This window comes from Salvelinus fontinalis, chromosome 2, assembly GCF_029448725.1.
Source record: "Salvelinus fontinalis isolate EN_2023a chromosome 2, ASM2944872v1, whole genome shotgun sequence".
NCBI classification, from domain to species: domain Eukaryota; kingdom Metazoa; phylum Chordata; class Actinopteri; order Salmoniformes; family Salmonidae; genus Salvelinus; species Salvelinus fontinalis.
Genome location: NC_074666.1, coordinates 2,503,061 through 2,527,317, shown reverse-complemented (window position 1 = coordinate 2,527,317; position 24,257 = coordinate 2,503,061). Strand labels below are relative to the sequence as shown.

General features: G+C 46.5%; 1 protein-coding gene and 1 non-coding gene across 2 annotated transcripts in view; both read left to right on the top strand.

The window, feature by feature from the left end:
- LOC129869623 (netrin receptor DCC-like) overlaps positions 1–24,257 on the top strand; it is a 210,404-nt gene that overhangs the window by 35,420 nt on the left and 150,727 nt on the right. The window lies entirely within an intron of this gene.
- Positions 18,358–18,434, top strand: trnaa-ggc (transfer RNA alanine (anticodon GGC)). The gene has a single exon. It is a non-coding gene; the product is annotated as a tRNA-Ala (tRNA).

Sequence of the window (24,257 nt, the reverse complement as noted above, 5' to 3'; positions counted from 1 at the left end):
CACAACCACACAACCTCTCTCACAACCACACAACCACACAGCCTCTCTCTCACAACCACACAACCACACAGCCTCTCTCTCACAACCACACAACCACACACACGATTAGCTGCTCGGTCTGGTTCGAAATCAGTATGGTGTTCTGAATCACATTGGTGGAGATAGTTTTTCCTTTCTGTCTTTTTGTTTCAAGCTTTGTTTTAGGTTGTTGTGTGTGGGATAGTTCCTTTACATTTCACATTTTGAAGTTATTTTTGACACACTGGGTTCCCACGGATGATTGGTTGAGCCACTTGCTGCAGGTTAAGAGTTAAGGTTTAGAATACGGTAAAAAAACAAAATAAACACTGGGATTGAACCCGTGACCCTCGGAGCCGTGGCACGCATAAACCCATCCACCACTCACATCCACTATCCCCATCCACCACCCCCATCCACTATCCCCATCTACCCACCACCCCAATCCACCATTCCCCATCCACCACTCACATCCACCACCCCATCCACCACCCCCATCCACCATCCCCATCCACCATCCACCATCCACCACCCACATCCACCACCCACATCCACCACTCTCATCCACCAAATCCATCCACCATCCCCATCCACCATTCCCCATCCACCACCCACATCCACCACCCCAACCACCACCCCCATCCACCACCCCCATCCACCATCCCCATCCACCATCCCCATCCACCATCCCCATCCACCATCCACATCCACCATCCACCATCCCCATCCACCACCCCCATCCACCACCCTCATCCACCATCCACATCCACCACCCTCATCCACCAAATCCATCCACCATCCCCATCCACCATTCCCCATCCACCACCCACATCCACCACCCCAACCACCACCCCCATCCACCACCCCCATCCACCACCCCCATCCACTATCCCCATCCACCATCCCCATCCACTATCCCCATCCACCATCCACCATCCACCATCCCCATCCACTATCCCCATCCACTATCCCCATCCACCACCCTCATCCACCATCCCCATCCACCATCCCCATCCACTATCCCCATCCACCACCCTCATCCACCATCCCCATCCACCATCCCCATCCACTATCCCCATCCACCACCCCCATCCACCACCCTCATCCACCATCCCCATCCACCATCCCCATCCACTATCCCCATCCACCACCCCCATCCACTATCCCCATCCACCATCCACCATCCCCATCCACCATCCCCATCCACCACCCACATCCACCACCCTCATCCACTATCCCCATCCACCATCCCCATCCACTATCCCCATCCACTATCCCCATCCACCATCCACCATCCACTATCCCCATCCACCATCCCCATCCACTATCCCCATCCACCACCCCCATCCACTATCCCCATCCACCATCCACCACCACCATCCCCATCCACCACCCCCATCCACCACCCCCATCCACCATCCACCACCCCCATCCACCATCCACCACCCCCATCCACCACCCCCATCCACCACCCCCATCCACCATCCCCATCCACCACCCTCATCCACTATCCCCATCCACCATCCCCATCCACTATCCCCATCCACCATCCCCATCCACTATCCCCATCCACCATCCCCATCCACTATCCCCATCCACCATCCACCATCCACTATCCCCATCCACCATCCCCATCCACTATCCCCATCCACCATCCCCATCCACTATCCCCATCCACCATCCCCATCCACTATCCCCATCCACCACCCCCATCCACTATCCCCATCCACCACCCCCATCCACCATCCCCATCCACTATCCCCATCCACCATCCCCATCCACCACGCCCATCCACCACCCCCATCCACCATCCACATCCACTATCCCCATCCACTATCCCCATCCACCATCCCCATCCACTATCCCCATCCACCACCCCCATCCACCATCCACATCCACCATCCCCATCCACCATCCCCATCCACTATCCCCATCCACCATCCCCATCCACCATCCCCATCCACCACCCCCATCCACCATCCCCATCCACCACCCACATCCACCACCCCATCCATCATCCCCATCCACCATCCCCATCCACCATCCCCATCCACCATCCACATCCACCATCCCCATCCACCATCCCCATCCACCACCCCCATCCACCATCCCCATCCACCACCCACATCCACCACCATCCACCATCCACATCCACCATCCCCATCCACCATCCCCATCCACTATCCCCATCCACCATCCCCATCCACCATCCACCATCCCCATCCACCATCCCCATCCACCATCCCCATCCACCACGCCCATCCACCACCCCCATCCACCATCCACATCCACTATCCCCATCCACCATCCCCATCCACCATCCCCATCCACCATCCCCATCCACCACGCCCATCCACCACCCCCATCCACTATCCCCATCCACTATCCCCATCCACCATCCACATCCACCATCCCCATCCACCACCCCCATCCACCATCCCCATCCACCATCCCCATCCACCATCCACCATCCACCATCCCCATCCACCATCCCCATCCACCACCCCCATCCACCACCCCCATCCACCATCCCCATCCACCATCCACCATCCCCATCCACCATCCCCATCCACCATCCACCACCCCCATCCACCATCCCCATCCACCATCCACCATCCCCATCCACCACCCACCATCCCCATCCACCATCCCCATCCACCACCCCCATCCACCACCCCCATCCACCATCCCCATCCACCATCCACCATCCCCATCCACCATCCCCATCCACCATCCACCACCCCCATCCACCATCCCCATCCACCATCCACCATCCCCATCCACCACCCACCATCCCCATCCACCATCCCCATCCACCACCCCCATCCACCACCCACATCCACCACCCACATCCACTATCCCCATCCACCACCCCATCCACCATCCCCATCCACCATCCACCATCCCCATCCACCATCCCCATCCACCACCCCCATCCACCACCCCCATCCACCATCCCCATCCACCATCCACCATCCCCATCCACTATCCCCATCCACCACCCCCATCCACCATCCCCATCCACCATCCACCATCCCCATCCACTATCCCCATCCACCATCCCCATCCACCATCCCCATCCACCATCCCCATCCACCACCCCCATCCACCATCCCCATCCACCATCCACCATCCCCATCCACTATCCCCATCCACCATCCCCATCCACCATCCCCATCCACTATCCCCATCCACCATCCCCATCCACCATCCCCATCCACTATCCCCATCCACCATCCCCATCCACCACCCCCATCCACCATCCCCATCCACCATCCACCATCCCCATCCACCATCCCCATCCACTATCCCCATCCACCACGCCCTAGCGAAACCCAAATCCTGCTTGATGGTGATTGGGCTCACCGTTGCTGCTTTTGGCATTGGGGTCTTGTGAATGTTTTGTGACCAGAATCCATTTTTTGTCATCACCCAGTAATGTTGAGCTCTTTAAATAAGAAGCAACTTTTCGCTGGTCTCATACTCCCCCCATCTCCCGATGTCCTCAGGACGTGGATGGATGTCCGATTTCGAAGTGAATCTTGAAAGATGTAGCTTGTGTGTGTGTGTGTGTGAATGTGTGTGTGTGTGTGTGTGTGTGTGTGTGTGTGTGTGTGTGTGTGTGTGTGTGTGTGTGTGTGTGTGTGTGTGTGTGTTATTCAGACTCGTACATGTAATTTCAGTAGCTCCGACAAATCATCATGGCCACTGTAGTGTATAATTTAATCCACTAGAAAATAATGATATCCTTCTCGCCTGAAGGCTGTAGAAATATTAAGTTGTCTCTTTAATTACTTGCTGGTTACATTGATAGACATCACATTGCTGCGGAATCAATCACACTGATAGACAATTAAATAATGAACTGTTAATGCCAAAGAACATGCTAGAATAAGTAATAAATAATGAAATAGTGAAGACATTGGAGTTGGAGCTGGAAAGAGAACAAGTGAACGGTGTGAGGAGATCTAGTTAGGGGCTCCCAAATGGATCCCTATTCCCTATATAGTGCACTACTTTTGACCAGAGCCCTATGGAACCCTATTCCCTATATAGTGCACTACTTTAGACCAGAGCCCTATGGAACCCTATTCCCTATATAGTGCACTACGTTTGACCAGGGCCCTATGGAACCCTATTCCCTATATATAGTGCACTACTTTAGACCAGAGTCCTATGGGCATAGGGAATAGGGTGCCATTTTAGGCAGAAGGTTCATCAACAAAACCTTGGAAACCATTTCTGTGACATATTAAAGGGGAGCTAGTTATTAAAACCCAGGCACCTCCATCCCCTACTCCCCCTAGTTCAATCAAAAAGTCCCCTCACTGGTGTGCCTGCATCCTAAATAGCACCCTGTTCCCTATATAGGACACACTCTTTGACCAGGAAACGTAGGGGCTCTAGGAAAATTAATTCACTATGTAGGGAATAGGGTGCTGTTTGGGACTGGTTTGGTTGTTTCCTGACCTCTCCTTTGTGTTGCATCCAATTCTTCCCCCCTGAGCTAAAACCTTAACCTCAACAATAGTCAAATGAATAGGAGCCATGTCTGAGCCCAGCGCCTGCCACTGGCTTCCAGGGATAAATCTCTTGATTTCTGAGGCGAGAAACCGATTGACACACAAGTAGCCCCAGGGCCAAGAGAGGAGAGGAGAGTAGAGGAGATGAGAGGGGGAAGAGGAGAGGAGAGTAGAGGAGAGGGGGGAATAGGAGAGGAGGAGAGGAGATGAGATGAGAGGGGGGAATAGGAGAGGAGGAGAGAAGAATAGAGGAAATGAGGGGGGAAGAGGCGAGGTGAGGAGAGTAGATGAGAGGGGGGAATAGGAGAGGAGGAGAGGAGAAAGAGGAAATGAGGGGGGAAGAGGCGAGGAGAGTAGATGAGAGGGGGGAATAGGAGAGGAGGAGAGGAGAAAGAGGAAATGAGGGGGGAAGAGGCGAGGAGAGGAGAGGAGAGGAGATGAGAGGGGGGAAGAGGCGAGGAGAGGAGATGAGATGAGATGGGGAAGAGGAGAGGAGAGTAGAGGAGATGAGAGGGGGAAAGGAGAGGAGGAGAGGAGAATAGAGGAAATGAGGGGGGAATAGGAGAGTAGATGAGATGGGATGAGAGGGGAGAGGAGAGAGGAGAATAGAGGAAATGAGGGGGGAATAGGAGAGGAGAGGAGACGAGAGGGGGAAAGAGGAGTAGAGAGTAGAGGAGACGAGAGGGGGAAAGAGGAGAGGAGAGTAGAGGAGATGAGAGGGGGAAAGGAGAGGAGGAGAGGAGAATAGAGGCAATGAGGGGGGAATAGGAGAGGAGAGGAGATGAGAAGATGAGTCAGTCCATCATTGACATCTTGACCTTCTAATAATTTCTGTGAGGATGTGGATGCTAAGTCAACAACCTCTCTCTCTGTGCTATCACAGAACAGTCCTCTCTATGAGCTTTAGGATCTTTGATCCTGGGTTTCAAGATCACTACCATAATGTTCTTCTCTCCAGCTCTAGGCCTGTTTAACTCGATCCTCTTTTAAAGACAGAGGCCACAAAGCACCAAGCCTCAAGCACGGTGGGAGAAAGATGCTTTTCCTGGTGAAAAGGGTAATGAGAGTTTAGTTATGAAACAAAATGACTTGGTTGTCACCACCCTCTCCCTCGCTCTTTCTCTCTGCTTCTCTCTCTCCCTCGATCTCTCTCTCTCTGTCCCTCTCTCTGTCCCTCTCTCTTCTCTCTCTCTCTCTCTCTCTCTCTCTCTCTCTCTCTCTCTCTCTCTCTCTCTCTCTCTCTCTCTCTCTCTCTCTCCCTCTCTCTTCTCTCTCTCTCTCCCTCTCTCTTCTCTCTCTCTCTCCCTCTCTCTTCTCTCTCTCTCTCTCTCTCTCTCCCTCTCTCTTCTCTCTCTCTCTCTTCTCTCTCTCTGTTTCTCTCTCCCCCTCACACATACCTACCCTCACATACTCTCCATGTTTGAGTAATGTGTCTGTCTGTCTGTCTGTGCAGTAACATCTCATCTAGCTACAGGACAGGAGCTGTAGGAGTCAGTAACATCTCATCTAGCTACAGGACAGGAGATGTAGGAGTCAGTAACATCTCATCTAGCTACAGCTGTAGGAGTCAGTAACATCTCATCTAGCTACAGCTGTAGGAGTCAGTAACAGCTCATCTAGCTACAGGGCAGGAGCTGTAGGAGTCAGTAACATCTCATCTAGCTACAGGGCAGGAGATGTAGGGGTCAGTAACATCTCATCTAGCTACAGGACAGGAGCTGTAGGAGTCAGTAACATCTCATCTAGCTACAGGGCAGGAGATGTAGGAGTCAGTAACATCTCATCTAGCTACAGCTGTAGGAGTCAGTAACATCTCATCTAGCTACAGGACAGGAGCTGTAGGAGTCAGTAACATCTCATCTAGCTACAGGGCAGGAGATGTAGGAGTCAGTAACATCTCATCTAGCTACAGGACAGGAGCTGTAGGAGTCAGTAACATCTCATCTAGCTACAGGGTAGGAGATGTAGGAGTCAGTAACATCTCATCTAGCTACAGGACAGGAGATGTAGGAGTCAGTAACATCTCATCTAGCTACAGGGTAGGAGATGTAGGAGTCAGTAACATCTCATCTAGCTACAGGGCAGGAGCTGTAGGAGTCAGTAACATCTCATATAGCTACAGGACAGGAGCTGTAGGAGTCAGTAACATCTCATCTAGCTACAGGGTAGGAGCTGTAGGAGTCAGTAACATCTCATCTAGCTACAGGACAGGAGATGTAGGAGTCAGTAACATCTCATATAGCTACAGGACAGGAGCTGTAGGAGTCAGTAACATCTCATCTAGCTACAGGGCAGGAGCTGTAGGAGTCAGTAACATCTCATCTAGCTACAGGGTAGGAGATGTAGGAGTCAGTAACATCTCGTCTAGCTACAGGACAGGAGCTGTAGGAGTCAGTAACATCTCATCTAGCTACAGGACAGGAGCTGTAGGAGTCAGTAACATCTCATCTAGCTACAGGGTAGGAGATGTAGGAGTCAGTAACATCTCATCTAGCTACAGGGCAGGAGCTGTAGGAGTCAGTAACATCTCATCTAGCTACAGGACAGGAGCTGTAGGAGTCAGTAACATCTCATCTAGCTACAGGGCAGGAGCTGTAGGAGTCAGTAACATCTCATCTAGCTACAGGACAGGAGCCGTAGGAGTCAGTAACATCTCATCTAGCTACAGGGCAGGAGCTGTAGGAGTCAGTAACATCTCATATAGCTACAGGGTAGGAGATGTAGGAGTCAGTAACATCTCATCTAGCTACAGGGCAGGAGCTGTAGGAGTCAGTAACATCTCATCTAGCTACAGGACAGGAGCTGTAGGAGTCAGTAACATCTCATCTAGCTACAGGGCAGGAGCTGTAGGAGTCAGTAACATCTCATCTAGCTACAGGACAGGAGCCGTAGGAGTCAGTAACATCTCATCTAGCTACAGGGCAGGAGCTGTAGGAGTCAGTAACATCTCATATAGCTACAGGACAGGAGATGTAGGAGTCAGTAACATCTCATATAGCTACAGGACAGGAGATGTAGGAGTCAGTAACATCTCATCTAGCTACAGGACAGGAGCTGTAGGAGTCAGTAACATCTAATCTAGCTACAGGACAGGAGATGTAGGAGTCAGTAACATCTCATCTAGCTACAGGACAGGAGCTGTAGGAGTCAGTAACATCTCATCTAGCTACAGGGCAGGAGATGTAGGAGTCAGTAACATCTCATCTAGCTACAGCTGTAGGAGTCAGTAACATCTCATCTAGCTACAGGACAGGAGCTGTAGGAGTCAGTAACATCTCATCTAGCTACAGGACAGGAGCTGTAGGAGTCAGTAACATCTCATCTAGCTACAGGACAGGAGCTGTAGGAGTCAGTAACATCTCATCTAGCTACAGGGCAGGAGCTGTAGGAGTCAGTAACATCTCATCTAGCTACAGGACAGGAGCTGTAGGAGTCAGTAACATCTCATCTAGCTACAGGACAGGAGCTGTAGGAGTCAGTAACATCTCATCTAGCTACAGGGCAGGAGCTGTAGGAGTCAGTAACATCTCATATAGCTACAGGGTAGGAGATGTAGGAGTCAGTAACATCTCATCTAGCTACAGGACAGGAGCTGTAGGAGTCAGTAACATCTCATCTAGCTACAGGGAAGGAGCTGTAGGAGTCAGTAACATCTCATATAGCTACAGGACAGGAGCTGTAGGAGTCAGTAACATCTCATCTAGCTACAGGGCAGGAGATGTAGGAGTCAGTAACATCTCATCTAGCTACAGGACAGGAGCTGTAGGAGTCAGTAACATCTCATCTAGCTACAGGACAGGAGCTGTAGGAGTCAGTAACATCTAATCTAGCTACAGGGCAGGAGCTGTAGGAGTCAGTAACATCTCATATAGCTACAGGGCAGGAGCTGTAGGAGTCAGTAACATCTCGTCTAGCTACAGGACAGGAGCTGTAGGAGTCAGTAACATCTCATCTAGCTACAGGGCAGGAGATGTAGGAGTCAGTAACATCTCATCTAGCTACAGGACAGGAGCTGTAGGAGTCAGTAACATCTCATCTAGCTACAGGACAGGAGCTGTAGGAGTCAGTAACATCTAATCTAGCTACAGGGCAGGAGCTGTAGGAGTCAGTAACATCTCATCTAGCTACAGGGCAGGAGCTGTAGGAGTCAGTAACATCTCATCTAGCTACAGGACAGGAGCTGTAGGAGTCAGTAACATCTCATCTAGCTACAGGGAAGGAGCTGTAGGAGTCAGTAACATCTCATCTAGCTACAGGGTAGGAGATGTAGGAGTCAGTAACATCTCATCTAGCTACAGGACAGGAGCTGTAGGAGTCAGTAACATCTCATCTAGCTACAGGGCAGGAGCTGTAGGAGTCAGTAACATCTCGTCTAGCTACAGGGCAGGAGCTGTAGGAGTCAGTAACATCTCATCTCGCTACAGCTGTAGGAGTCAGTAACAGCTCATCTAGCTACAGGACAGGAGTCATGGGCTGTGTTCCAAATGGAACCCTTTTCTCTACTGTATGGATTTTGACCAGAGTAATGATGCAAACATGGCTGCAGAGCTCCATACTGCTGCAGCCTGGAGACAGCCTGGGTTGGAAGGGAATATCCCCTGGGACCTGCCTTTGCCGGAATCAAAAACATCCTAGTGTGCATGAATAGGAGGGTGGTGGGGTGTGTATGTTTAAGAATTGGGGTTATTAGATAGTGTGTTTGTTAGAAAGGGGTGTGTGAGAGAGAAAAGGAGAGAGAGAGAGAGAGAGAGAGACAGAGAGAGAGAGAGAGAGAGAGAGAGAGAGAGAGAGAGAGAGAGAGAGAGAGAGAGAGAGAGAGAGAGAGAGAGACTGGTATATACAGTAGTATTTGTGCAGAATACTACATATCTCTCTGATATGTCTGCTAGTAATAACAGGTTGGACTAACTCTATAGTCCTACCAGTCAGCTCTCCTTCAATACTGTCTGGTGTAGGGCCATAGGAAAATCACTTAGACTCTGTTACATTGTTTCCCTCCCAAAACCACACCAGGAGACCACTTTGAGGTCTGGGGAAAAAACGACAAAATGTTAGAATTGTGGGTTCTTTCTTTAAAAGTTGTGACGTACTGCACCACAGGTTACGGGGGCGCCACGGAATTCTATGGCAACGGCATTTTAAGTGTCAGCCATTGTTGCCAGAAGGATGCAATTTACCACAATAAGCTCAAAATGTTTAAAGGAATAACCACTTTAGTTACCCTTCAATGCATCTGTGTACCAATGCATCTGTGTAGCCCTGGTTTGGTTAGCAGTGTTTCTGTATTGTGTACCAGCCACAGACCCTGGTTTGGTTAGCAGTGTTTCTGTATTGTGTACCAGCCACAGACCCTGGTTTGGTTAGCAGTGTTTCTGTATTGTGTACCAGCCACAGACCCTGGTTTGGTTAGCAGTGTTTCTGTAGTGTGTACCAGCCACAGACCCTGGTTTGGTTAGCAGTGTTTCTGTAGTGTGTACCAGCCAGACACACTGGTTTGGTTAGCAGTGTTTCTGTAGTGTGTACCAGCCACAGACCCTGGTTTGGTTAGCAGTGTTTCTGTATTGTGTACCAGCCACAGACCCTGGTTTGGTTAGCAGTGTTTCTGTATTGTGTACCAGCCACAGACCCTGGTTTGGTTAGCAGTGTTTCTGTATTGTGTACCAGCCACAGACCCTGGTTTGGTTAGCAGTGTTTCTGTAGTGTGTACCAGCCACAGACCCTGGTTTGGTTAGCAGTGTTTCTGTAGTGTGTACCAGCCACAGACCCTGGTTTGGTTAGCAGTGTTTCTGTAGTGTGTACCAGCCAGACACCCTGGTTTGGTTAGCAGTGTTTCTGTAGTGCTCATGTGATTGCAGAATTTGCTAAGCAAATGGCCATTGGAGGCAAATAATCATGATATCATTCTGTCAGGTAGCCATAGGCTACTTTGTAGTTAGCATTTAATTGAGAATGTTTTTGGGAAAGCCTTTCCATCTACCTGCAGACGGTTAGCATTAGCATTATCGCCAACGGCTACACAGAGTGTAGACTAGACATAGGAGCACCACAACACACACATAAAGGGGCTCTGAATCAGTAGGGTTGTGTAAATGCGGAAAGACACATTTAATTTGAATACATTCAGATGGACAACTGACTAGGTGTCCCCCCTTTCGTTTCCTCCTTTCCTTTCCTCCTTTCCTTTCCTGTGCCCTTTCAGAGGGTTGCCGGAAAATACCAATCACTGATGCACTTTGTTCATGTCTTATGATCGACTCTGGCAAGTTCAATCGATTTAGTTGATTTCCTACTAAATTCAATACGTTTGTTCAATTCCGTTTTTAATGTCTGGATTCCGTGATTCCGTCAACGCAGATTTTATGGGACCTTACTGGTGCAACTAGGTTATTTCCTGAAAAACCTACACTGTAAAAATAAATATATATAGTAGTTACAACTAATTATCAATTTAAAATGATGTGTTTGCTCAACTTGTCTGATGGTGGCATTGCTGGACGATCGGTAGGCCGTGGAACCCAGAGATTGTGAGTTCAAATCCCAGGTGAGGACAGGTTGGATATTACTTACTTGAAATTGAACAATGTCAACGTGTGTCACATATTTCATTTGAAAACATTTTTTGTCAAAAGAAGTGTGTGTGTGTAATTCGTTACACAGCTATTATTTTAAATTAAATAAAAATCTAAATAACAATTTTTAGCTATTATTTTAAATTAAATAAAAATATATATAACTATATCAGTGTGTAATGTTGGTGACTGTCAGTGTCAGTGTAATGTTGGTCAGTGTCAGTGTGATGTTGGTCAGTGTCAGTGTAATGTTTGTCAGTGTCAGTGTAATGTTTGTCAGTGTCAGTGTAATGTTGGTCGGTGTCAGTGTAATGTTTGTCAGTGTAATGTTGGTCAGTGTCAGTGTGATGTTGGTCAGTGTCAGTGTAATGTTGGTCAGTGTCAGTGTGATGTTGGTCAGTGTCAGTGTAATGTTGGTCAGTGTCAGTGTAATGTTGGTCAGTGTCAGTGTGATGTTGGTCAGTGTCAGTGTAATGTTGGTCAGTGTCAGTGTAATGTTGGTCAGTGTCAGTATAATGTTGGTCAGTGTCAGAGTCTGTGTAATGTTGATCAGTGTAATGTTGGTCGGTCTCAGTGTAATGTTTGTCAGTGTCAGTGTAATGTTTGTCAGTGTCAGTGTAATGTTTGTCAGTGTCAGTGTAATGTTGGTGTCAGTGTAATGTTGGTCAGTGTAATGTTGGTCGGTGTCAGTGTAATGTTTGTCAGTGTCAGTGTAATGTTTGTCAGTGTCAGTGTAATGTTTGTCAGTGTCAGTGTAATGTTGGTCAGTGTCAGTGTAATGTTGGTCAGTGTCAGTGTAATGTTGGTCAGTATCAGTGTAATGTTGGTCAGTGTCAGTGTAATGTTGGTCAGAGTCAGTGTAGTGTTTGTCAGTGTCAGTGTAATGTTGGTCAGTGTCAGTGTAATGTTGGTCAGTGTCAGTGTAATGTTGGTCGGTGTCAGTGTAGTGTTTGTCAGTGTCAGTGTAATGTTGGTCAGTGCCAGTGTAATGTTGGTCAGTGTCAGTGTAATGTTGGTCAGTGTCAGTGTAATGTTGGTCAGTGTCAGTGTAATGTTGGTCGGTGTCAGTGTAATGTTGATCGGTGTCAGTGTAATGTTGGTCAGTGTACTGTTGGTCAATGTCAGTGTAATGTTTGTCGGTGTCAGTGTAATGTTGGTCAGTGTCAGTGTAGTGTTTGTCAGTGTCAGTGTAATGTTGGTCAGTGTAATGTTGGTCGGTGTCAGTGTAATGTTTGTCAGTGTCAGTGTAATGTTTGTCAGTGTCAGTGTAATGTTTGTCAGTGTCAGTGTAATGTTGGTCAGTGTCAGTGTAATGTTGGTCGGTGTCAGTGTAATGTTTGTCAGTGTCAGTGTAATGTTTGTCAGTGTCAGTGTAATGTTGGTCAGTGTAATGTTGGTCAGTGTCAGTGTAATGTTGGTCAGTGTCAGTGTAATGTTTGTCAGTGTCAGTGTAATGTTGGTCAGTGTCAGTGTAATGTTGGTCAGTGTCAGTGTAATGTTGGTCAGTGTCAGTGTAATTTTGGTCAGTGTCAGAGTCTGTGTAATGTTGGTCAGTGTCAGTGTAATGTTGGTCAGTGTAATGTTGGTCAGTGTAATGTTGGTCAGTGTCAATGTAATGTTGGTCAGTGTCAGTGTGATGTTGGTCAGTGTCAGTGTAGTGTTTGTCAGTGTCAGTGTAATGTTGGTCAGTGTCAGTGTAATGTTGGTCAGTATCAGTGTAATGTTGGTCAGTGTCAGTGTAATGTTGGTCAGTGTAATGTTGGTCAGTGTCAGTGTAATGTTGGTCAGTGTCAGTGTAATGTTGGTCAGTGTCAGTGTAATGTTGGTCGGTGTCAGTGTAATGTTGATCGGTGTCAGTGTAATGTTGGTCAGTGTACTGTTGGTCAATGTCAGTGTAATGTTGGTCAGTGTCATGTTGGTCACTTTCAGTGTAATGTTTGTCGGTGTCAGTGTAATGTTTTTCAGTGTCAGTGTAAATTTGGTCAATGTCAGTGTAATGTCTGTCAGTGTCAGTGTAATGTTGGTCAGTGTAATGTTTGTCAGTGTCAGTGTAATGTTTGTCAGTGTCAGTGTAATGTTTGTCAGTGTCAGTGTAATGTTGGTCAGTGTAATGTTGGTCAGTGTCAGTGTAATGTTGGTCAGTGTAATGTTTGTCAGTGCCAGTGTAATGTTGGTCAGAGTCAGTGTAATGTTGGTCAGTGTCAGTGTAATGTTGGTCAATGTCAGTGTAATGTTGGTCAGTGTAATGCTTGTCAGTGTCAGTGTAATGTTGGTCAGTGTCAGTGTCAGTGTAATGTTGGTCAGTGTCAGTGTAATGTTGGTCAGTGTCAGTGTAATGTTGGTCAGTGTCAGTGTAATGTTGGTCAGTGTCAGTGTAATGTTGGTCGGTGTCAGTGTAATGTTGGTCAGAGTCAGTGTAATGTTGGTTAGTGTCAGTGCATGTTGGTCAGTGTCAGTGTAATGTTGATCAGTGTCAGTGTAATGTTGGTCAGTGTCAGTGTAATGTCGGTGTCAGTGTAATGTTGATCAGTGTCAGTGTAATGTTGGTCAGTGTAATGTTGGTCAGTGTAATGTTGGTCAGTGTAATGCTGATCAGTGTCAGTGTAATGTTGGTCAGTGTAATGTTGGTCAGTGTCAGTGTAATGTTGGTCAGTGTCAGTGTAATGTTGGTCATTGTCAGTGTAATGTTTGTCGGTGTCAGTGTAATGTTGGTCAGTGTAATGTTGGTCAGTGTCAGTGTAATGTTTGTCAGTGTCAGTGTAATGTTGGTCAGTGTCAGTGTAATGTTTGTCAGTGTCAGTGTAATGTTTGTCAGTGTCAGTGTAATGTTGGTCAGTGTAATGTTGGTCAGTGTAATGTTGGTCAGTGTCAGTGTAATGTTTGTCAGTGTCAGTGTAATCCTTGTCAGTGTAATGTTGGTCAGTGTCAGTGTAATGTTGGTCAGTGTCAGTGTAATGTTTGTCAGTGTCAGTGTAATGTTGGTCAGTGTCAGAGTAATGTTGGTCAGTGTTTGCTCTCATATCCAGAAAAGCTAGAGTAGCCTATTCTTCCCTGAAAGTATGTGTTCCTCCACCACTAAGTGTGATGCATATTTATCCTGGTTATATTTATCATGTCTGTGTAGGCAGGAGGGGGGCCCTAATTTGGTTAGAATCTGTTCCATTAATTTCACTTACAGCGTCTATGATGACAAGCTTGTACTATTGATAAATTGACTGTTGAATGAAGACTGTCTCCTAACAGTGGTTGACAAAGCCGGGGCTGAGTGGATACTTGCCGGGACATAATTTAGGCGCTAACAGAATTAAATTACACACACAATGCTTCCCTGGTCTGGAAGTATCACGAATAAAAAATATATATTTCTGACCTTAAAGTGATGGTTAAAATAAATAAATAATTGTCTATAAAGGTTTTGCTTCAGGGGGGAAGTGGTCACCAAAGTGACGAGTGAGGTACAACCAACCATAATGGTAGGTTAAAGCAGGGTTATGTTTGTAATGCCAGACTATGGAACCCCACTGGCTGTTTCTTATGGCGGTGACCTGGTTGACCGGCTGCAATATGAAAGACTTTATTAGTGTTATTATGCATGGCTCACTCACCTCCTTAAGACTTGTCAAGATACATTTAGAGAATGGTCCTCCTCTTCCTCCTCTGAGGAGCCTCCACTGCTGTGAAGATACAATTAGAGAATGGTTCTCCTCTTCATCCTCTGAGGAGCCTCCACTGCTGTGAAGATACAATTAGAGAATGGTTCTCCTCTTCATCCTCTGAGGAGCCTCCACTGCTGTGAAGATACATTTAGAGAATGGTTCTCCTCTTCATCCTCTGAGGAGCCTCCACTGCTGTGAAGATACATTTAGAGAATGGTCCTCCTCTTCCTCCTCTGAGGAGCCTCCACTGCTGTGAAGATATATTTAGAGAATTGTTTCAGAAAAATACTTTCTATAGAGTGCCATGTCCACCTGTCCACCTGTCCTCATGTATAATATCATCTATTAACCTGTTGCTATAAGCGCCACACTCCAGTTCTGACTTCTATAGACAGTTGCTAGCTTATCACTGTCACCAGGACTGGGGGAGTGGGGTGCTGGTGGGGGTAAACTGGGGGAATGTGGTGCTGGTGGCTATAAACTGGGGGAATGGGGTGCTGGTGGGCTGTAAACTGGGGGAGTGGGGTGCTGGTGGGGGTAAACTGGGGGAATGTGGTGCTGGTGGCTATAAACTGGGGGAATGGGGTGCTGGTGGGCTGTAAACTGGGGGAGTGGGGTGCTGGTGGGGGTAACCTGGGGGAATGGGGTGCTGGTGGCTATAAACTGGGGGAATGTGGTGCTGGTGGCTATAAACTGGGGGAATGGGGTGCTGGTGGGGGTAAACTGGGGGAATGTGGTGCTGGTGGCTATAAACTGGGGGAATGGGGTGCTGGTGGGGGTAAACTGGGGTAATGGGGTGCTGGTAGGGGTAACCTGGGGGAATGGGGTTCTGGTGAGGGTAAACTGGGGGAATGTGGTGCTGGTGGCTATAAACTGGGGGAATGGGGTGCTGGTGGGCTGTAAACTGGGGAAATGGGGTGCTGGTGGGGGTAACCTGGGGGAATGGGGTTCTGGTGAGGGTAAACTGGGGGAATGTGGTGCTGGTGGCTATAAACTGGGGGAATGGGGTGCTGGTGGGCTGTAAACTGGGGGAATGGGGTGCTGGTGGGGGTAACCTGGGGGAATGGGGTTCTGGTGAGGGTAAACTGGGGGAATGTGGTGCTGGTGGCTGTAAACTGGGGGATTGGGGTGCTGGTGGCTGTAAACTGGGGGATTGGGGTGCTGGTGGCTGTAAACTGGGGGAGTGGGGTGCTGGTGGGGGTAAACTGGGGGAATGGGGTGCTGGTGGGGGTAACCTGGGGGAATGGGGTTCTGGTGGATGTAAACTGGGGGATTGGGGTGCTGGTGGGGGTAAACTGGGGGAATGGGGTGCTGGTGGCTGTAAACTGGGGGAGTGGGGTGCTGGTGGGGGTAAACTGGGGGAATGGGGTGCTGGTGGGGGTAACCTGGGGGAATGGGGTTCTGGTGGGGGTAAACTGGGGGAGTGGGGTGCTGGTGGGGGTAAACTGGTAAACCTGTTTACTTTGTTTATTGTTTACCCTATGAATGGCAAACCAGCTTCTATCGTGATGCAGTTATTGGAGAGAAATCATGTTGACTTCACGTCAGCTTTATTTCTCCAGTTTGATGAGAATTTAAATCACCTGCAATCTGCCCATCTAATACCACGTTGAAACACTGATCTCCTCTGTACACAGAGCTCTCAGACGGATTAGGGCTGAGTTCATCCCAAATAGGACCCATTTCCCTGCACTTATTATTATTATTATTAGTATAATTTTATTAATTTATTTTACCTTAATTTCAACAGGGAAGTATATAATATATACAAAAACAATCATTTACATCATGCAATATAGATTAACATAAATATAGGCAATTAAACACATGAAATAATTACGATACAAAAACACTGTCAATTAAAACAACTGTCATGATAAAAATCTTCCTGTTACGTTCGTTGTTGTAACGAGTAAGCTCGGAACATTGTTATTCTCAGAAGTATAGGAACATTAGTTAACTAAGATACATGAGGGGGGGACAGAGGGAAGCTTGGGAGGGGCTGAGTGCAGGGAAAACCATCACATGTGACAGTACTGATAAGGGGAGAAACCGTTAAAGGCTCATATCACTTAGTTCCCTGCTTAGCAAGAATGATGCAAAGTTTAGCAATAAGGAGAAGACTCCACTCAAAGTAGGGTGTGAATACTATCACGGGGGGAAGCCATGTCGGTGTCTGAATTACAGCTGTTTCGACCCTTTGGGAAGAATGAAACTTGGTTGAACTTCTCTCGTGTCCGTGAGTTATTTACCTGAAGTTAGAACCTAAAAATAGTATCACCATAATGAACAACAGGTAGAACGTTTGATAAGTACTATCACCATAATCAAGAACGGGTCCAAAAGTTGACTTCACAATCTGCTTCCTGTTGACGAGAGAGGGGCAACGTCTGTTTCTATTCAAAAAGCCCCTAATTCAATCTCTGCTTCTTAACAAGTTCATTTGTATGCTTTTATACATTAATTCAATGTCAATCACAATACCTTAGGTATTTGTATTCGGGGACTTGTTGGATTACAGAACCATCCGATGAGTGAAGATGTAATCCATCTGAGACAATCTTACGAGCACTTGGAAACAAAATGAGTTTAAATCAGTAAGGGCTTTCTGTACAGCTGTAAAATCAGACTGTAGCCTTGTCAAAGCCAGGTCAGCAGTTGGTGCAATTGAGTACATAATAGTATCATCTGCATTAAACATTTTAACAGATTGACCAATGAAGAGAACAGGACCCAAAATGGACCCCTGTGGTACACCTTTATGTACATCAAGAAATTAAGACTTAACCCCATCAATCACGACGGCCTGAGTTCTGTCACTGAGATAATCATGAAACCAAGAACAGGCGTCAGAGCTCAGACCTATCGAGGACAACGTATTCTATAAAATAACACGATCAACAGTATCAAAAAGCTTTTGACAGGTCCACTAACAAAGCAACACATTTCATTTTAGCATCTAAAGCATTGACAATATCATTAACAACTAACGTGGTTGCTGTGATAGTGCTATGGCCAGGTCTAAACCCTGATTGGATGGCCAGGCCTAAACCCTGATTGGATGGCCAGGCCTAAACCCTGATTGGATGGCCAGGCCTAAACCCTGATTGGATGGCCAGGCCTAAACCCTGATTGGATGGCCAGGCCTAAACCCTGATTGGATGGCCAGGCCTAAACCCTGATTGGATGGCCAGGCCTAAACCCTGATTGGATGGCCAGGCCTAAACCCTGATTGGATGGCCAGGCCTAAACCCTGATTGGATGGCCAGGCCTAAACCCAGATTCATTATATTAAAAATAGCATGTTCAGATAAAACGAAAAAGCTAAATTGCTTATTTAGCAAAGTTTGGAGAATCTTTGGCTAGACGTGGACGCCTAGAGATAGGACCACAATGATCAATATCATTACCGTCCCCCCCTTATGGACTGGCAGCACATACTCTGTTTTCCATACTTTATATTTCCTGATAACAATATTACATGTAAGATATGTGTTACTGAGCCAGCAATGAGAGGGGGCAGCACACTTGAGCAGACCCGGCTCCGATTGGTCAGCCCCTGTGGCTTGCTTGCTATCTATAGTCACACGTGGTCCCGTGTGTCTCAGTTGGTAGAGCATGGCGCTGGCAACGCCAGGGTTGTGGGTTCAATTCCCACGGGGGGACCAGGGTTCAATTCTCACGGGGGGACCAGGATGAATATGTATGAACTTTCCAGTTTGTAAGTCGCTCTGGATAAGAGCGTCTGCTAAATGACTTAAATTTAATGGAAATGTATAGCAAGTAAGGCATCAAGGACTACCATTTTCAATCTGCAAAACTCTCAAAATCGGCATTTCGCCCACGCTTAGAGATTTCGAAAAAAAATTGCCCGCTGAAATAAAACGACGATTAAATGCATCATTGATGGTATTTCTTTCCGTCTGTATTGGGGCCAGAGTCTGAATTAATTTGTTGTGGCAGAGAGGAAGAAGTAGTACCCTTCAGAGATTTGACAATCTTCCAGTTTTTTTTTGCTGGGATTCCTCTTACAAACAGAAAAAGTGGTTACATAATAATCAGATTTAGCATTTTCTGATTTGTCTTATTCGTTGATTCCTCAGTTGCTTAAAAGATTGCCAATCCGGGTCTAAGCCTGTGTTCCTGGCTTTGACCCAGGCACCATTTCCCTTATGAATGACTTTGAATAATTCAGGAGTGAATCAGGCATTCGATCAACCTTTTATCTCTCAAGAGTTTTTGAAGGGAGCATGACTATCTACAATAGCTTTGAAGACATTTACAAAAAAAAAAAAGCTTAAACTTAAATCAGGTTCAGGGATTAGCTGAAATACAATCAAAGGTCACTAATATAAAGATCATGTAAAAAAAAATAAAAAATAAAAATCTAGTTCACTAAAGTGTTCCGAGTTCCTGTTAGTGATGTCACAAGGCTTAGATTTATGCATTCTCACGTCTCTGACATATAAAACTGTGCAGAGGTCACTAAAATCCAGTGGGAACCCCCCCCCCCCCCCCCCCCCACTAGTAATATATTTAGTATTCGTCAAAATAAGATCAAACATTGGCAGATTTTGATGGATCTTTAGGATTTGGTCGTGTAAGCTCAGTTGTCCGCTGAGACAGGTTTAGCTCAGAGCAAATATCTTTCAGCGTATCTGACACCTGGCATCCTCCAAATCAATGGAAACATTTCCCATAATTAGTAGTTGAGATAAACCAAAACATAGATAGTAATTCAGATAAATGAAGAGCCACACGAGGGAGCCGAGGGACGGTGATGTCAGCTGGTCATTATGGCCAGTAACCACATTAAGAACCAAACGGTCAAACTGCTTAGAGACAGAGAGCTACAAAGCCACAAAAACATTTATAAATATGACAACAACCCCGAACTCTGCCGACTCTGTCTGATCCGTAAACACCTTATCCAGACAGTGACACATCAGAGTCCATCACAGAATTATTCAACCAAGTTTCAGAAATTATCAGAATGTCCATGTTGGATTGAGAAACTCGGATTATAATGAAATCAATCTTTTAAATCAAATGTATAGCATTTTAAATGTATCAGTCCAGTGTGAGTTTTCAGATCAAATGGAGTCTTTAATACAAGCATGATCAAATCAAATCAAAGGTTATTTGTCACGGGCGCCCGAATACAACAGGTGTAGACCTTACAGTGAAATGCTTGCTTACAGGCTCTAACCAATGGTGCGGAAAAACAGGTATGTGTGTGTGTGTGTGTGTGTGTGTGTGTGTGTGTGTGTGTGTGTGTGTGTGTGTGTGTGTGTGTGTGTGTGTGTGTGTGTGTGTGTGTGTGTGTGTGTGTGTGTGTAGGTAAGTAAAGAAATAAAACAACAGTAAAAAGACATTTGAAAATAAGAGTAGCGAGGCTACATACAGACACCGGTTAGTCAGGCTGATTGAGGTAGTATGTACATGTAGGTATCGTTAAAGTGACTATGCATATATGATGAACAGAGAGTAGCAGAAGCGTAAAAAGAGGGGTTGGCGGGTGGCGGGACACAATGCAGATAGCCCAGTTAGCCAATGTGTGGGAGCACTGGTTGGTCGGGACAATTTAGGTAGTATGTACATCATGTAAGTAACAACTTATATGAAAATACCATGGGATTGGTTTGAATTGGTAGATGCATGATTGTCTGGGACTGAACCATTGGGCCTTTGCCTCGAACGGGGACGTTGACCTGCGGTAGGATGACAACGCTGATCATTTATGTTTGGGATTAGCTGAGCGGGACTTGTGGTTTTGATAGGTAAATGTCTCAGCGCAACCTTAAAATGTGAGGACAGGATTTAGGCACCAAGATGAATTGGATGGACCCCATCCTCTCTGTAGAACATCTTCTGTTTCCAAAAGGTATCAAAGTAAGTCCAACAGAGCTACAGTAGACTCGTAGCCAGTCGTGTCCTGCCAGCAACCTAACAGAGCTACAGTAGACTCGTAGCCAGTCGTGTCCTGCCAGCAACCTAACAGAGCTACAGTAGACTCGTGGCCAGTCGTGTCGTGCCAGCAACCTAACAGAGCTACAGCAGACTCGTAGCCAGTCGTGTCGTGCCAGCAACCTAACAGAGCTACAGTAGACTCGTAGCCAGTCGTGTCCTGCCAGCAACCTAACAGAGCTACAGTAGACTCGTGGCCAGTCGTGTCGTGCCAGCAACCTAACAGAGCTACAGCAGACTCGTAGCCAGTCGTGTCGTGCCAGCAACCTAACAGAGCTACAGCAGACTCGTAGCCAGTCGTGTCGTGCCAGCAACCTAACAGAGCTACAGTAGACTCGTAGCCAGTCGTGTCGTGCCAGCAACCTAACAGAGCTACAGCAGACTCGTAGCCAGTCGTGTCGTGCCAGCAACCTAACAGAGCTACAGTAGACTCGTAGCCAGTCGTGTCGTGCCAGCAACCTAACAGAGCTACAGTAGACTCGTAGCCAGTCGTGTCGTGCCAGCAACCCACTGAACCTTTCACTGCTACGACTCAGTGATGGCACTGGGCCTGATATAATTGGACCCTTGTTGGAGTCTTTCAGATTTACAATTCGTTCTTTAAAATCCTGTAAATACAGCTCCTGCAGTGCACAAATTACTAAATTGTCCCTTTGAACGGGGGATGAGAATAGCATCTCAATCCATGTCTCAGAGATTTACAGGCAGAGGGAAGAAAAAGAAAGACCTATATGGGCCGTCGGTAAATACACCCGAAGCAAAAAAATATTTTCAAACGAAAATACACTACTTTAGACCAGAGCCCTATGGAACCCTATTCCCTATATATAGTGCACTACTTTAGACCAGAGCCATATGGAACCCTATTCCCTATATAGTGCACTACTTTAGACCAGAGCCCTATGGAACCCTATTCCCTATATAGTGCACTACTTTAGACCAGAGCCCTATGGAACCCTATTCCCTATATAGTGCACTACTTTAGATCAGAGCCCTATGGACCCCTATTCCCTAATAGTGCACTACGTTTGACCAGGGCCCATAGGGAATAGGGTATGACTTGGGATGCACCCCAGAAGGCTGCTGTGCCTTTAATTTCCCCTCCGTGTCTCCTAACAGGAAATCAGGATAAATTACCATGAGCTAAAATAGCATTAATTCAGAGGGTTGGCGATGATAAATGGACGTTCTATTCTCATGGATTGGATTTGGTTCCCTATAGCGCACACTAGACTAGGTTCCTGTCCTAAATGGCACCCTATTCCCCAAACAGTGCACTACTATGTCCTATGGGTCCTGGTCAGAAGTAGTGCGCTATATATACACAGGGAATTAGGTTGCCATTTGGGACGCGTCCTAGCAGGATCTGAAAGCATTAATGTCGAGTGTGTGAATGAAGTCCTGCAGTTGGTGGAAGTCACAGTTTGCTTATTTCAACAGTCACAGATAAAAGTTTTCTTATTTCAACAGTCACAGATAAAAGTTTTCTTATTTCAACAGTCACAGATAAGTAGTTTGCTTATTTCAACAGTCACAGATAAGTAGTTTGTTTATTTCAAAGGTGACAGATAATAGTTGGTGTATTTCAACGGTGACAGATAATAGTTAGCATATTTCAACACTCCCAGTGTGAATGAAGTCCTGCAGTTAGGGGAGGTCTTAGTTAGCATATTTCAACACTCCCAGTGTGAATTAAAGCCATTCTGTCTTTTCTCAAGGTTCTACTGTTATATTGTCCTTGTTCTGGAATCATCAGACCTAATTGATATGAAGAAACACGTTTGAGGTGTAGCTCATTACTTTCTGGGGTGAATAAGTTCAGTATTCATTTTTTGAAGGGTATAGAAAATGGAGGCAGTTTTCAATTATGTGTTTTAAAAAATGTGTTTTAATTTAAAACAGTTTGCTGTTCAGGCCTGTGCATAATGAGTTAATTTAATTCCAAAAGGTAATAGTGTGCCTCATTTTAATGTAGAATAATTTTCTAGAAGGTCATTTGCTAATGGTACTATTGAAATTGGTCCAAGACAAAAGCCAAGAGGTTCTAGAAAAATAACCAGGAATTTTTTGGAGGAGGACAGCAACAGAGCGTATGGTTTTGGTACAGAGTAATAACCTTACTAGAATCTTATTTACATTCATCATATTGATACAGGAGATAAAGTGACAGTCCAGTCTAAATAGATGAATCCCTGAAAAGTAATACAATATTTTGCTGAAGAAGTAGTCAACCTATTATTTCTCCATTTATAACACGTCACATTTTCTGAACCAGTTATGAAGTTGATTTATTGTAAAGTGATGAATAACAGAGATGAGACAGGTGAGAGGCTGGTAGAATAAGGATCATGTCACGTTCCTGACCTTATTTTCCTTGGTTTAGTCTTTGGTTTAGTTGGTCAGGACGTGAGCTGGGTGGGTGTAGTCTATGTTTTGTGTTTCTATGTTGGGTTTGTTGTTTGGCCTAATATGGTTCTCAATCAGAGGCAGGTATTTTGCATTGTCTCTGATTGGGAACCATATTAAGGTAGCCTGTTTGCACTGTTGGTTTGCGGGTGATTGTATCCTGTCTTTGTGTTCTGCACCAGATAGGACTGTTTTCGGTTTTCACAGTTATTGTTTTGTTGTTTGTAGTGTTCACATATTCTTTATTAAACATGTTGAACACTAGCCGCGCTGCGTTTTGGTCCTCTCCTTCATCCCAGGAAGAAAGCCGTTACAGATTATGTATGAAGGCATCACAGGAGGGGGTGAATCTGGGCCGGCTGACATGGACCATTCTGATTGATTGGCAGGTTCTTATCTGACGGGGAGGCGAGTATTGTGCGTGTCTGAGGGTGGAGAAACCAAACAAAGGGGAATAGCGCTGCAGTCATGTCATGCCTTTGGTCCCCCTCCTCTTTAACATATCCAGACTGATCCAAACTGATCCTTATCACATCAGACCAATGTTATCAGATCTAACCCTCACAATAGACTGACCTTACCAATAAAGACATGATTCTCTCTCTCTCTCTGTCTGTCTCTCTGTCTTTCTCTGTCTCTCTGTCTCTCTCTCTCTGTCTCTCTCTCTCTGTCTGTCTCTCGGTCTCTCTGTCTCTCTCTCTCTCTCTCTCTCTCTCTCTCTCTCTCTCTCTCTCTCTCTCTCTCTCTCTCTCTCCCTCTCCCTCTTTCTCTCCCCATGTGTGTCAGAACATTGGCTTTGACATTCTGATTGGTTAGAGATGGTCCAATCACTATGACTTTGTTTTGTACAACACCCCTCGTGTCCCTGATCACCACAAACTACTTCAACGATGGCGGCCTCAGACTGAAGTATGTAGCGAACGGCAGAGCAGCGGTGGAATTTAGTGTGAGTCATCAGGCTACATTAAATCTACCAACCATGTAGGTTAAATATGAGTGAGTGTAGCTCAATGATTCACCTGTGTTATTTGTGTATAGTGTGTGTTTATGAGGTTTTCCCTGTGTAGATTCCTGAGCCCTGCTCCTCTCTGCTCCTCTCCGTTCCTCTCTGTTTTTCT